The sequence below is a fragment of the Equus caballus genome, chromosome 11, assembly GCF_041296265.1.
Source record: "Equus caballus isolate H_3958 breed thoroughbred chromosome 11, TB-T2T, whole genome shotgun sequence".
NCBI classification, from domain to species: Eukaryota; Metazoa; Chordata; class Mammalia; order Perissodactyla; family Equidae; genus Equus; species Equus caballus.
The window spans coordinates 884,095-896,390 of NC_091694.1; positions in this window are offsets into that span (position 1 = coordinate 884,095).

Consider the following 12,296-nt stretch of genomic DNA (forward strand, 5'->3'; position numbering starts at 1 on the left):
TGCCAACCTAAATTTAGAAAGAAAAAAATTCTCACCACTTGCTTCCACCGGACCCCACAGATAGAGATTCTGGGAAGCTGAGAGGGTAAGAAATCTTACCTTTTGCCGGCTTTTGTCAGGTGACCCAGGATCTCCTCATCTGCAGTGGTCCCAGGAGGAAGCAGGTCTTCCAGCTGGAGAAGGCAAATTGCCAGCCAGTGGGGATCCTGCCGACAACGCCAAAACTGTCGGGGAAGTGGGAGAATTCCCCCGCCTTTTCCTTAAGGTTCTTAGGGCTGGTCAAATAATTAGACAGGCAGGTTAGCAGGAGAAAATAAAGTTTAATAACATGTATATGTGGGAGAAACCCAGGAAAACTGAGCAACTCACCACAATGGCCAAAGATGCCCCCTTAAACATCATCTCAACTAAAGACAAGAGAGGATGTTGGGGGTAGTGGTTTGGGACTCAAGGGGGAGGAAGGCAATTCACATGGAGATGGAAAAGAAACGTTTGTTAGACCACTGTTTGCTGGGCCCCCTACAGAGAATGTGGCCTGAGAGACAGAATTTCGATAAGATGCGCTTGTTGGTGGCTTTCTTATCACACTTATTTTACATTATACTGTAGTTATCTCATGGTATTAGCTCCTTCCTGGATCAGGCCTTCTGTCTTAAATCCTGTTAGGCAATTTGAGGGAAGGCCACATGTTCTTCCTGAGTCTTTTGAGCCTTTCTTGTCTTCAGCTTGAAATAATCCCCATACTGGAGTGGCGCATCTTGGGGCCGCCTGCCCTGAACCCCATCAAAAGGAAAACCACGTAAAGTCTTCTGTCTTCTGGGATGATGTGCCTCGGTTTTTCTGGAGCTGAGCTGTGACATGTCTGCTGTGTGTCCCAGGGGAAAAAGAGAGAGAGCTCTGACGCCGATCAGCCCTTGAAGCTGGGGACGCCTCCCTCTCCATTTCTAGCCACCGGGAAGGCTTTCCCGCTGGGTGAGCCGGCCTTCCGTGGCTGCCGCAGAGCTGATTGCCCCCACCTGAAACGGAGATGTCCGACACTTCTGTGGCTGCCAGCTGTGTGCAGTGTGGACAGGTGTGTGGCAGAGCTCACAATCCCTGGCCCCCGTGTGGTCCAGGAGCAGCGGCAGCTAGTGGGCAGCGTGGCATCCCGGCTGCCCAGACCTGCAGAACCAGCACCTCCGTGTGCCCAGGTACCCAGGTGTGCACAGGTGGGAGACCGGGTCGTTCGCACCAGGTACTGTGCTGAAGTCTGGTGTTGTCTCCTTTACTTACAAGCAGAGGGTCTCCTCATCCCTTTGGCAACGGCTCATTTTAAAACTAAAAGTTCTTCTGAGTGTTTTTAAACCTAAATCTGCCACAGAACTTTATTTATCACTTGATGCCAGGAAAGCAGTGACTGCCCCCAGACCCCCACACCCGGGGGTCCGGTGAGTGTGAGTGTGTGTGGGTGAGTGTGTGTGCCCCTGTCGGTGCAGGTGTACATGTGTGAGTGTATGTGAGCCCGTGTGTGTGAGTGTACACATGAGCATGTGCATGGTGAGGCTGCGCGTGCGTGTCTGCATGCTCACTAGTGATACTCTGAGGTTTCCATGTGTTTTGTTCTGGGCAGGCGGCCGGAAGGGGCAAGAAGAACTGGCCCTTCCTCCTGGGTTGGCCGCCTGCCTCCTTGGGCCGTGTCCCCACTGCAGCCCACTCAGGGTGGTTTCTCTGGGCGGTCACCTCCACTTTCTCAGGGTCCCAAGCATCCTCAGTGGTCGGCTGTGGGGCAGGCGAGCTTGTACCTCACACTTGAGTGTGGAAGCGGCGTCTGCCTTGACGACATTCCGTCTGATCACATCCCCTTCAGAGCTCCCTCCTCCTGGAACTGGAGCTCTTTCCTGAACATTCGTGCTCACACCTGCACCTCCCACAGTCACGTGCACATGCTTGCTCACACCGAGATACCCGCACCCACTCCCGCCCAGATGTGGGAAAGCCAGAGGGTTTTACCCAGAATGAAACATCACCCCACCCACCCCAACCCCTCCTGGCTCTGGGCTGAGGTTTCCTTGGATGTGCCCTGGCCAAGCACAAAAGCCTCTAATGGCTGTGCTTCTGGCCGCCTGGGGTGCCACTGGGCCCCCTGCAGAGCCTGAGCCCTCTGCCCAGAGGTGACCCTACTCCCTACCCCCACCACCTGTGCTTAAAGAAGGTCTGACAGGACCCAGAGAACCAGGATGAAAGAGCAGAATTGTGCAGTCACGTTCCTTTTCACTATCTGCCTGACCTCTGGTTCAAACCACACTCTGAAAAGAATGAAAAGCCCCCCACCATGGTCCCTAAAGTAACCTAAGCAAATGGTCTGGGGTCTGTGAGGCTGACAGAGGTTGTGGGGAAGATGTTCTGGGGTTGGGAGAACCAGGGCTTCACTGAAGGGGCTGCATCCCGCCCAGGTGGGAAGTCAGGAGGGACCAGGAGGGTTGGTGAGGCTGCGGTGGGCGTGAGGCAGTGGAGGTCGAGAGGTTGGCGGTCTTGGGAGGGGCAAGGAGGTACTTTCCTGAAACAATCTCCTTCACCTGGCTCTGGCCTGGGAGGGACAAGCTGAGCTGAGGACAATGGTGATGGTCACCCAGGCCGGCTGATGAACGTCTATGAGTTGGAGCAGAAGAGCGCTTCCCATGCGCAGAGCCTTCCTGACCAGCTCCAGCCTGCCCCCTGCCCCAGGACTCCGCTGACGTCGCACCGCTGGCTCCCAAAGCTGTACAGGTGACCATTAGACAAAAGAAGAAAAAGAGAAATGTCCCTTACGTTGATGTCTTTAACAAGAGCAAAGTGTCCATCCAGATCTGGGCTGGAAGGAGACAGTCTCTCCCAAACTCCACGAGCCTACCTTGCAGACCAGGGGGCTGCGGGCAGGAGTGACAGCAACACTTGCAGCCAGGGCAGGTGAGCCAAGTGTGGGCTCTCCATGGGTGCACTCCACAGGTGGGGCCCCTGTCAGCCTGGGCCCCTGAGGGACAGGAGCAGGGACACCCTGAAGTCCCCTTCTCTGAGCAGAGGCGGTTGCTTGTGGAGGCCAGATGAGGAGGTGAGCACAGAGCACCCCCAAAGCCGTCACAGGGAGCTGGCCCACTGGGACCAGGATCCTATCACCTACTGGTTACATGTGGCTCTCTGTGTAGACACCTCCCTCCCCTACATGCCAGCAGCCAGCAGGCCAGGCATTCATCGAGGCCAGCACCTGCACACCAGCCTCTGGTGATGTGGGTCTGCTCAGTGCAAGCAGCCCCTGGGGCCCAGCACCCTCGAGCATGCTGACCCCGACCTGCCAACAAGGGGCCAAGTGCAGAATGAGACCCCCTCCCTGGACGGCAGCCACCCCAAAGGCCAGCCTGGACGGGCAGGGGCCTCCTCAGATGACCCTGGTCCCCATTGGCCCTTGGCTCTTGCACCAGCACCTGCCTCCTTGGGCAGAGCAAGCACCAATTTTTCCAGTTCTTTCTGATTTAAGGGCTGAGGGCCGTGGACACCTGTTGGACCACCCCTAATTCCCAGAAAGGGTCGACCCGGCTTCCAGAAAGCTGGGCGACATTTGGGGCCATGCAATGGGCCTGTAAGACACAGCAGGTAGCAGGAAGCAGATGCCCAGGCTGACCCAACCCTGCTGGGCAGAGATTCTGCTCCCTGGGAACCTACAAGGAAGTGACAACGGCTAATGAGGATTCCCGGAAAAAGGAGAACAGGAATTCATCCTGCCACCGTCCCAACGCCGGGAGATCTTCCTTCACGCCTCCCAGATGTCTCGGCTCTGCAGCAGGACAACGGTGTGGGGCACACAGAGGCAGAGGCTGGGCTCCTCCTTGGGCCGGCTGTTCTGTTCCAGGTCCTCCACGCAGTTGCTAGCTTGGCTTCCAAGTAGGGACAACCCTCTGCCACAGGACAAGTGCCCCCCACCAGCAAGCCAGCCAGGGATGAACAAGTGACGAGAAAGTCCCATATCCAGATGACTTTCTAGATTCCTGGTTAGTCTGTTCCTTTATTTTGTTTTATTTTTTGCTGAGGAAGATTAGCTTTGAGCTAACATCTGTGCCAATCTTCCTCTATTTTGTTTGTGGGCCACTGCCACAGCATGGCCACTGATGAGTGGTATAGGTCCACACTTGACAATTGAACCTGGACTGCTGAAGCAGAGTGTGCTGAACCTAACTACTAGGCCACCAGGGCTGGCCCAAGTCTGTTTCTTTAGGATCAAACATTCCCCACATTCCTTTAGCCCTGAATCTTTTTCAAACCCTTCATCAGCTGAACCAGAGAGGTGCAGCATTCAGGCAGTTTGAAAGGCACTTTGGAAATCCAAGAACAAATGGAAATTAAGTGGCAAACGATCCACATGGGAAAGGGTGGAGGGAAGGGGTCACATAGTAAGGTCTTATCTTGATGTAAATAGAGTTGTAAATTCTGATTAAACCTGGATACCATCAGAAAAGCACGTTTTAAGACTTGTGGTTCAGTGTTGCAGAACTTCCCGACGTTCTGGGCGTGGGGGCCCCCATTCCTGAGGACCGGGCTTTGAGACAGAATGCTCGAAGGGGTCGTGTTTAGAATATATTCAAATGGATACATTTATTTTCTAACTATTATTTGTTTTACTTTGTTAAAAATTTAAGAGTATCTGTTAGAAGTATAGAAATAGTATAAAATCCAGATAACCACAATAACTATGAATGAAATAAATTGCCCTCTAAACACACAGGATGTCTTATCTGGCTAAAAAAAAAAAAAAAGATCAAATAAAAATCTGCTTTATACCATCTACAAGAAGGACAGCTAAAATAAAAGACACATACAAGTTGAAAACAGGGGCCAGCCTGGGGGTGCAGAGGTTAAGTGTGCACATTCCACTTCATTGGCCTTGGGTTCACTGGTTTGGATCCTGGGGGTGAACATGGCACTGCTTGGCAAGCCATGCTGTGGCAGGCATCCCACTTATGAAGTAGAGGAAGATGGGGACAAATGTTAGCTCAGGGCCAATCTTCCTCAGCGAAAAGAGGAGGGTTGGCAGCAGTTAGCTCAGGGCTAATCTTCCTCAAAAAAAAAAAAAAAAATTGAAAACATCTGATTGAGTTAGAACGTGTCAGTAAAGGCTAACACAGAAGAGGGAGCAGCAGGAGTAAGAGCCGACACCCAGACACCATCATCAGCGGTGCCCCGGCTTCCAGGGGGCCCCTCCAGTTTGTTAAAATTTCAGAAATAACAGAAGTAAAGCCAATAAATCACTGAAGCAGCAATTAGTGAAAGCTGATTTTGCACACACCAAAAAGACAGTTCCCGAACTGGGAGCATTCGAACCAAAACATGGCAGGAGGCTCCAGGTGTATCGTTACCAAGCAGCTGAAGCAGCGAGGAGCCCGGGACTGTTATAAAATTGGAATATTCCTAGGTGATAGGGAATTTGTCCGTGGTTACCTCCCATCAACCTCAGAGAGAGTTCAAGTTTGGCTCATGACTTTCAGAGGCCCTGGCAAGAGATGCCCCAGGTCAAGGTAGTCTCGCAAAATAAGCTAAATTCAGCTTTGCTTGTATGACTAAACTCATTTTGTCTGCTCGGGGAATCTTCAAGGCTGGTCTTCATTGGTCTTTGATTTTACCAAGTTGCTCCCCAGATCGGTCCAGGCATGTGTTCAGCTGGCGGGCATCTCAGGGCCGTCCCCGACCTGAGCGCAGCCTTGAGCCTCTAGTGGCTGAGAAGCTCCCAGATCCTCCAGGTCAGTGCCCACCGCGGGTCTCTGGGGAAGGCCCCTCCCCAGCCCCTCTCCCGCAGAGGCAGACCCCAGGGCCCCTCCTCTTGACCTCTATTTGCAAGCAGCCCCTGGCGAAGGTCTTTCTCATCCCATCTCCTGGGTCCAGCTGAGGAGCTTCCCTGATCAGAACCGCCTCTGAGATGCCTCCCAGAAACTCCATCTTCTTCCCAGGGGGCTGGTGGAGGGTGTCTCCCAGGAAGGGCCTGGTATCAGAAGGAGCTGCTGTCTCTCATCCCAGCCCGAGGCCTGGGGGACCCACCACCCTTGTCTACCCTGTAGTTAGTTTGGGGTTAGAGTCTTCCCAGGGAAGTGTCCGGATTCTTGATTCTCAGGGATTTCTGGGAATTGGAGGCAGGGGATTTCTGGAAATCGGAGGCAGGCAGCCAAAGGGAGAGGACAGGGTGCAATGTCTCCTCCCACTGCCCCCCCCAGCCCCGGGTGACTCAGGGTGAACAGGGTGAGGGAGGCGTCAGAAGCAAAAGCTGTAAGTTACCCCACCACATGGCTGCAGGGCCGGGACTGCAGGGGTGGGACCGTCTCCTCTCACCCGCCCTATGCTGGCTCCCACTCAGCCCCCCGCAGATGTTTATTGCATAGACGACAGCTGAGCCGAGACGGAGTCCCCAGTGTTGGAACAGAGTCGTTTGAAGAAACCAACAAATACTGAGGACATAAGAAGGAATGTCATGCTGCCAAAAACACCAAGAGAGGATGCCTGGCCTCACAGGCAAGGACCCTGAGGGGTGAGTCTGAAGGCCATGCTCCTTGCTGGTGACCTGCACCCTGACCACCCCCCAGCGCTCCCTCAGGGCTGGTGCAACCAGGGTTGAAGGCCAGGCCCCCAGGAGGGGCAGAGCCACTGGCCCCATCCTCCTGCTGTCCGGGCCCTCGGAGAGGCTGAGTGGGCTCAGGGACATGCTGCCCTTGGCTGGACTCATGCTCCTGCTGTCCCCAGGGGCCCCCTCATCTGACTTGTCTTGCTGGGAGTGGTGTGAGATGAGCCCTCACAATTGCACACCCAGCTGGGCCCAGTCTGGGGCAAGACACTCACACCAAGCTCAGAGGCACCAGAACAAGGGGGTCTTCTGTTTGGGGACCAGAGGGAGGCTGAGCCAGCCAGCTAGGGGAAGGCAGGGGCTCTCTGTGCCCAGGTGACAGGAAGTGGAGGAGGTGAGAGCACCTGTCCGTTCCAAGGACACAACCTCCTCAGACTGCCCAGGGGATGCCTCGAGGGGCATCCAAACAGTGGACAGTCAGTGCTGCCAGTCAGCATCTCACTAAAGGGCCCATAACTCACTCAGGGCACATGGAGGGAGAGGGCCACCAACCTGGTCACTGTGTCTCCCTGTCGTCATGTAAGTCAAACTCACTGTGCACATGAGCACACCAGAGTCTCCCCTTGGGGCACCATCACAGGCTATTTGCAGCTTTCTGTTGGTCTACATTTCGTAGATCTTCCACAGTGAACACCTTATCACAATAAGGAGGAGAGAGAGCTTTAATGTTTAAAACTACCAGAGGGACGGAGGCAGATGTGTCCTGGAGAGCTGGCCCTTCTCCTCACCAGTCCTCCCTTCCCCTGCCAGGCAGAGCTGCCACCCCACTGGCTGCCAGCCACCCATCTCTGTTCCTGGTGCGCCCTCAGGAAGGTGACACCCGGGTGTACTGGCCGGGCGCCTCCCCAAGAGGAAAGGATGTGGGCAAGAACAGTTCTCGCCCCTGGTCCAGTCAACAGAGGCCCAGCTGTGCCGGGGTCCACACTTGCCCTGCTCCAGCTATGGCTGGGACTGGGCTGTGAGGTACCAGCAGGGCACCAGGGACCCTGGAGAGAGCTGTGGGCACAGCCCTGCAGGACTGCCCATCCGGGACTCGTGGCCACCAGTGGGCCCCCAAACACACCTCATTATCGTCCCCTCAGATGCTGCCACTGCGCATCTGTAAAGAGCTGACGGGAAGACAACTGAGGAGTAAGGTTCTCTGGACAGTGTCACCAAACCAACAAGCAAGGGCAGGGCCTTGAGTGCACGGATGTGTCCCCTGAAGCAGCAACAAAAATACCTCCCAAATTTAGTAAGAAATGTGAAGCACTTAGGTCAGTAAAATCATATAATATTCTGAAGAAAATAAAAGAGAATTCAGATAAATAGAGGGAGCTTTCCTGGCCTTGGCTGGGAAGGATTAATATCAGAAATGTGATTCTTTCTCAAATGAAGCTATAACGCCTGGAAAGTCCCAAGAACATTGATGGGCGGGGTGGCTCAGGACAACACAACCAGACGTTTGAGGAACACGGCCATTTCAGGAGGAAAACAACACACTGCGTTGTGGATTCCATCAGAAGCAGACATACCAGATGCATCAAGAATTTTAAATTTGTCTTAAATTTTAAAACTTTTAAATTTTCTAAAACAGATGAATTATAATTAGATTAGGTTCAAAGAACAAGACCGAAAATCAGCAACAACAAAGAACCAAGCAAAAATCTAAGATTAAAAAAAAAAGCTGAACTGAAGAACATTAGAGATGGATAAATAGCAGCCGGGTGCTGCCGAGGAGCGAGATAGCAGGACAGAGAAGTAGAGAACTCGGGTGAGAAGCCTCCTGGAAGAAAGAAGGAAATGAGGATGAAACGGATATGACGTGATGCACTAAAGAGTCCAGAGAGAGAGCAACTAAAGTAAAGAAGAGGAAGGACTTGGAAAAGGAAGGAAATGCAATTCTTTCTTCTTTTTCCTCCCCAAAGCCCCCCATTGCATGGTTGTATATTATAGTTGTAAGTCCTTTTGCTTCTGTGTGAGCTGCAGCTGCAGCATGGAGACTGACAGACGGTGGTGTGGTTCCATGACTGGGAAGCGACCCTGGGCTGCAGAAGTGGTGAGAGTGCCGAACTTTAACCACTAGACCATCATGGCTGGCTCAGGAAAAGACGCTTCTTGAAATTACAAAGAAAGAAAGAAAGAAAGAAACATCTCTGTTTGAAAGGCCCCACAGGAACCAAGGAGAGGAAGTAAGAAAAATGCTTCCCTCCCCTAACACATCACAGTGAAGTGTAGGCATACCAAAGACAAGAGAAAGTTCTTAAATCTTCCCCAGAATGACGATGTGTAAAGGAACAAGAACTATCCGATTCTTCCTCAGCTCCTCTGGATGCCAGACGACACTGGAATAGTGTTTTGAAAGTATTGCAGGAATGAGAAGCCATGACTCTAGAACTGTATACCAGCCACATGTCATCCAAACGTGCAGGTGTATTTAAACCCACCCTCACGTCTATGAACCCACAGAGGCTTTGCAACCCAGAGACCTGCCCTAACACAAGAGGGTCGGGGGCCCAGAGACACCAGCTAACACGTGTGGAGCGAGGGTGACCAAGCGCCCTGAGAAAGCTGACTGTCCATAATGAACAGAATTGAAGTCTCATTGTGTCAACATAGCATGGCTGTTGGCAGGGGTGGGGGCTGCCATGGACCAAAGGATGTGACCGTATGCCGCACTTCTTGTCTCGCTGAGGGAGAGGTATCGACCTCATTAAAAAAAAGAAGACGGGCAGCTCCGTGGCCGAGTGGTTAAGTTCACGCGTTCTGCTGCGGCGGCCCAGGGTTCGGATCCTGGGCGCAGACATGGCACCGCTCATCAGGGTACGTTGAGGCAGCATCCCACATCCCACAACTAGAAGGACCTGCAACTAAGATATACAACTGTATACGGGGGGGGGGGGGGGTTGGGGAGATAAAGCAGAAAAAAAAAAGATTGGCATCAGTTGTTAGCCCAGGTGCCAATCCTTAAAAATATAAATAAATAAATTAAATTAAAAAAAGATTGGCAACAGTTGTTAGCCCTGGTGCCAATCTTTAAAAAAAAAAAAAGAAGAAGAAGAAGATCAGGTTAACAAAGACACTTAGAAACAGTGGGATAAACTGCAGTCATGCCCTGACGTGGTAGAAACAGGTCCACAATTATCAATAAACTGATGAATGGAAGTGGCCCCACTACCTGGTGAAAGTCAGAGATTGTCAGATTGGATAAAAATCTAGATATTTTCTGCTTACAAAGACGTACCTAAAGCATGTGGACACACAATAGCTGAAAGTGAAAGTCTGGAAAATGATCTATTGGAAATATTCTAACCAAAGAAAGATGTCGTTGCTCCACTGATAGTAGACAAAAGAGACTTTAAAACAAATAGGGTGATTAGGGTAGAGAGGGTCATTATGTAATGATAAAGCCTCCACTTACCAAGAAGATATAGCAATTTAAAATATTTTTCATCTAATAAAATAGCTTCCAAATATATGACTAAAGATTGCTAGAACTACAGGGAAAAGTTGATAATCCCCCAGCAGAGAGAGAGATTCCAACCCACCTCTCTCGATTATTGATAGCTCCCACTGATAAAAACCGGCAAGTGCATAAAGGATCTGTACTACACCAGCAACTACCTTGACACTTAGCACTGCTTCAACCATCAGAGAACACGCGCATTTCTCAGGGACACACCAGACGTTTACAACAATCCATCAGTGTGTGACAAGTCGGGTATGCACAAAACAGCAACAGTTTCAATGGGGGAACCCAAGAATGAAGAGAGAAGTCAGAATGAAGTTACAAATTGGTTACAAAATGAAACATTTTAGTGCCTCTGGAATATGAAGGACACCATGCTGGGGCAGCCCTGTGATCAAGCGGTTAGAGTTCCTGGCGCTCCACTTTGGCAGCCCGGTTTCACCGGTTCAGATCCCAGGCACAGATCTACTCCACTGGTGAGCCATGCTGTGGAGGCATCCCAAATACAAAATGGAGGAAGACTGGCACAGATCTTAGCTCAGGGTGAATCTTCCTCACCCAAAAAAAGAATACGATGCTGAATAACTTTTTCTGGTTAAATAGGAAGTCATAAGTGAAATTGACATAGTCCTAGAACAGAAAGAAAATGAAACTCTGGGCATCACATGTGCAGCAGAAGCCATGATTCATGAAAATGGAAGGTTAAACATCCCACAGAAGGAGAAAGGCAGAAAATGGAGGAGCTGAGGGCCATCCGAAGAGGAGATTTCAGGACTGTATAAAAACGGGAAAAGATAGGCACATTGGAGGTGGGTGTGCATTTGTATACACACAGATAAATGTCTAGAAAGTTATAGAAGCAAGCGTCCACAAGCTCTTCCTCTGCGGAGTGAAAGAGGAGCCGCAATGAGACACCGCAGGTTGTTTCACTGTATCTTCTTATAACATTTGAGTGGTTTGTAAGGCTTCTGTATTAGTTTCGAAATAAACAAACTAGTTTCATTTTCAAGATATGTAAATACTTTACCAGTGTGTGTATTGGCATCAAACTCCCAATGGCATCTCATTGCATGGGGAGGAAAGACTGTGCCCTCAGCTGACATTCAAGGCCCCTCCTCATGCAGGACCCTCCTCCCCTCCTGCCTGAACAGCCCGATGCCCCAGGGACTTGGTGGCCACAAGCTGCTGCCAGGAGCCCCTGCTGAGAAAGAGAACCTAGGAGAAGGAAGGACTGATTTGGGATGTGGCCCCAGCGACAAGCCCTTCTTTCCAGCCCAGGGGATGGCATGGGGCCTGGGGGACAGGCATGGAGGATGTGGGGGCTGGCATTTCGGTCCCCAGTCTGGGTGGGGCCTCTCTCTAGTGCCTTGTTGGCCCTCTGGGTGGGGCCGAGCTTCTGGCCTCCGTGCCCTCTGTGCGGGTGCTGAATTTCACACTAACCACAGCACATCTTCCTGTGAGGACAATCAACTTTGAGTTTCATCTGCCCACGAGGCAGCTTTTGCTTCATTGGAAAGTCCCAGAGGACTTTGATCTGTTTTGCCCAGATCCAGACCCTGGGGCACTGGCTGACCTTCAGGTCCCAAGTCCAGCTGGTGAGGTGACCCCTCTCTGTCTCTGACTGCCTGGGAGGTGTAGACGCTCTTCCTGTGGGGTAACTGGGACGTTCTGCCGTGTCCTGTCCGGGCTCCTCCTCTGCCACCACTAAAATTCAAGGATTCTCCAGAATTTGGTTGTGTCCTCTCTTCTCATGAAAGTGGGGCATCACCCACCCCCGATACCCTCACTGCCTGCCTGACAAGAACTTGCCCACTCGAGGGCCCACAGCCGTGGGGACCTCTCCCCTGGTGTTCCAGAGACACCTCTTTGTCCCTTACTCCACTCCACCCTGCCAGCGTATCACCGTGGGTTCCAGTGCAAGGGAATTGCCCATATGCTGGCACTGGGGTCCACCAGGCCCTCTACCCCACATCCAAACTGCCAGTATCTGTGGGTTCTCCTGCCTCCATGCGCCTCTGGGCCTTTCCCACCCAGCCACGGACACACTAAGGACCTCCAGACTTGCTGCCCCCCACCCCGCATTCCCATGGGCTTTTGGAAGTGCAGGTCTGATGAGAGGCATCCCTGCCCATCAGCTTCCCAGGTCACTCTGCTTGGAGCCAAACCCGTCTTCTGGCCCCTAGCCCACCACCTGTCCTAGCCCCTCTGCTGGAACTCTCTCCCCAAGAAGCC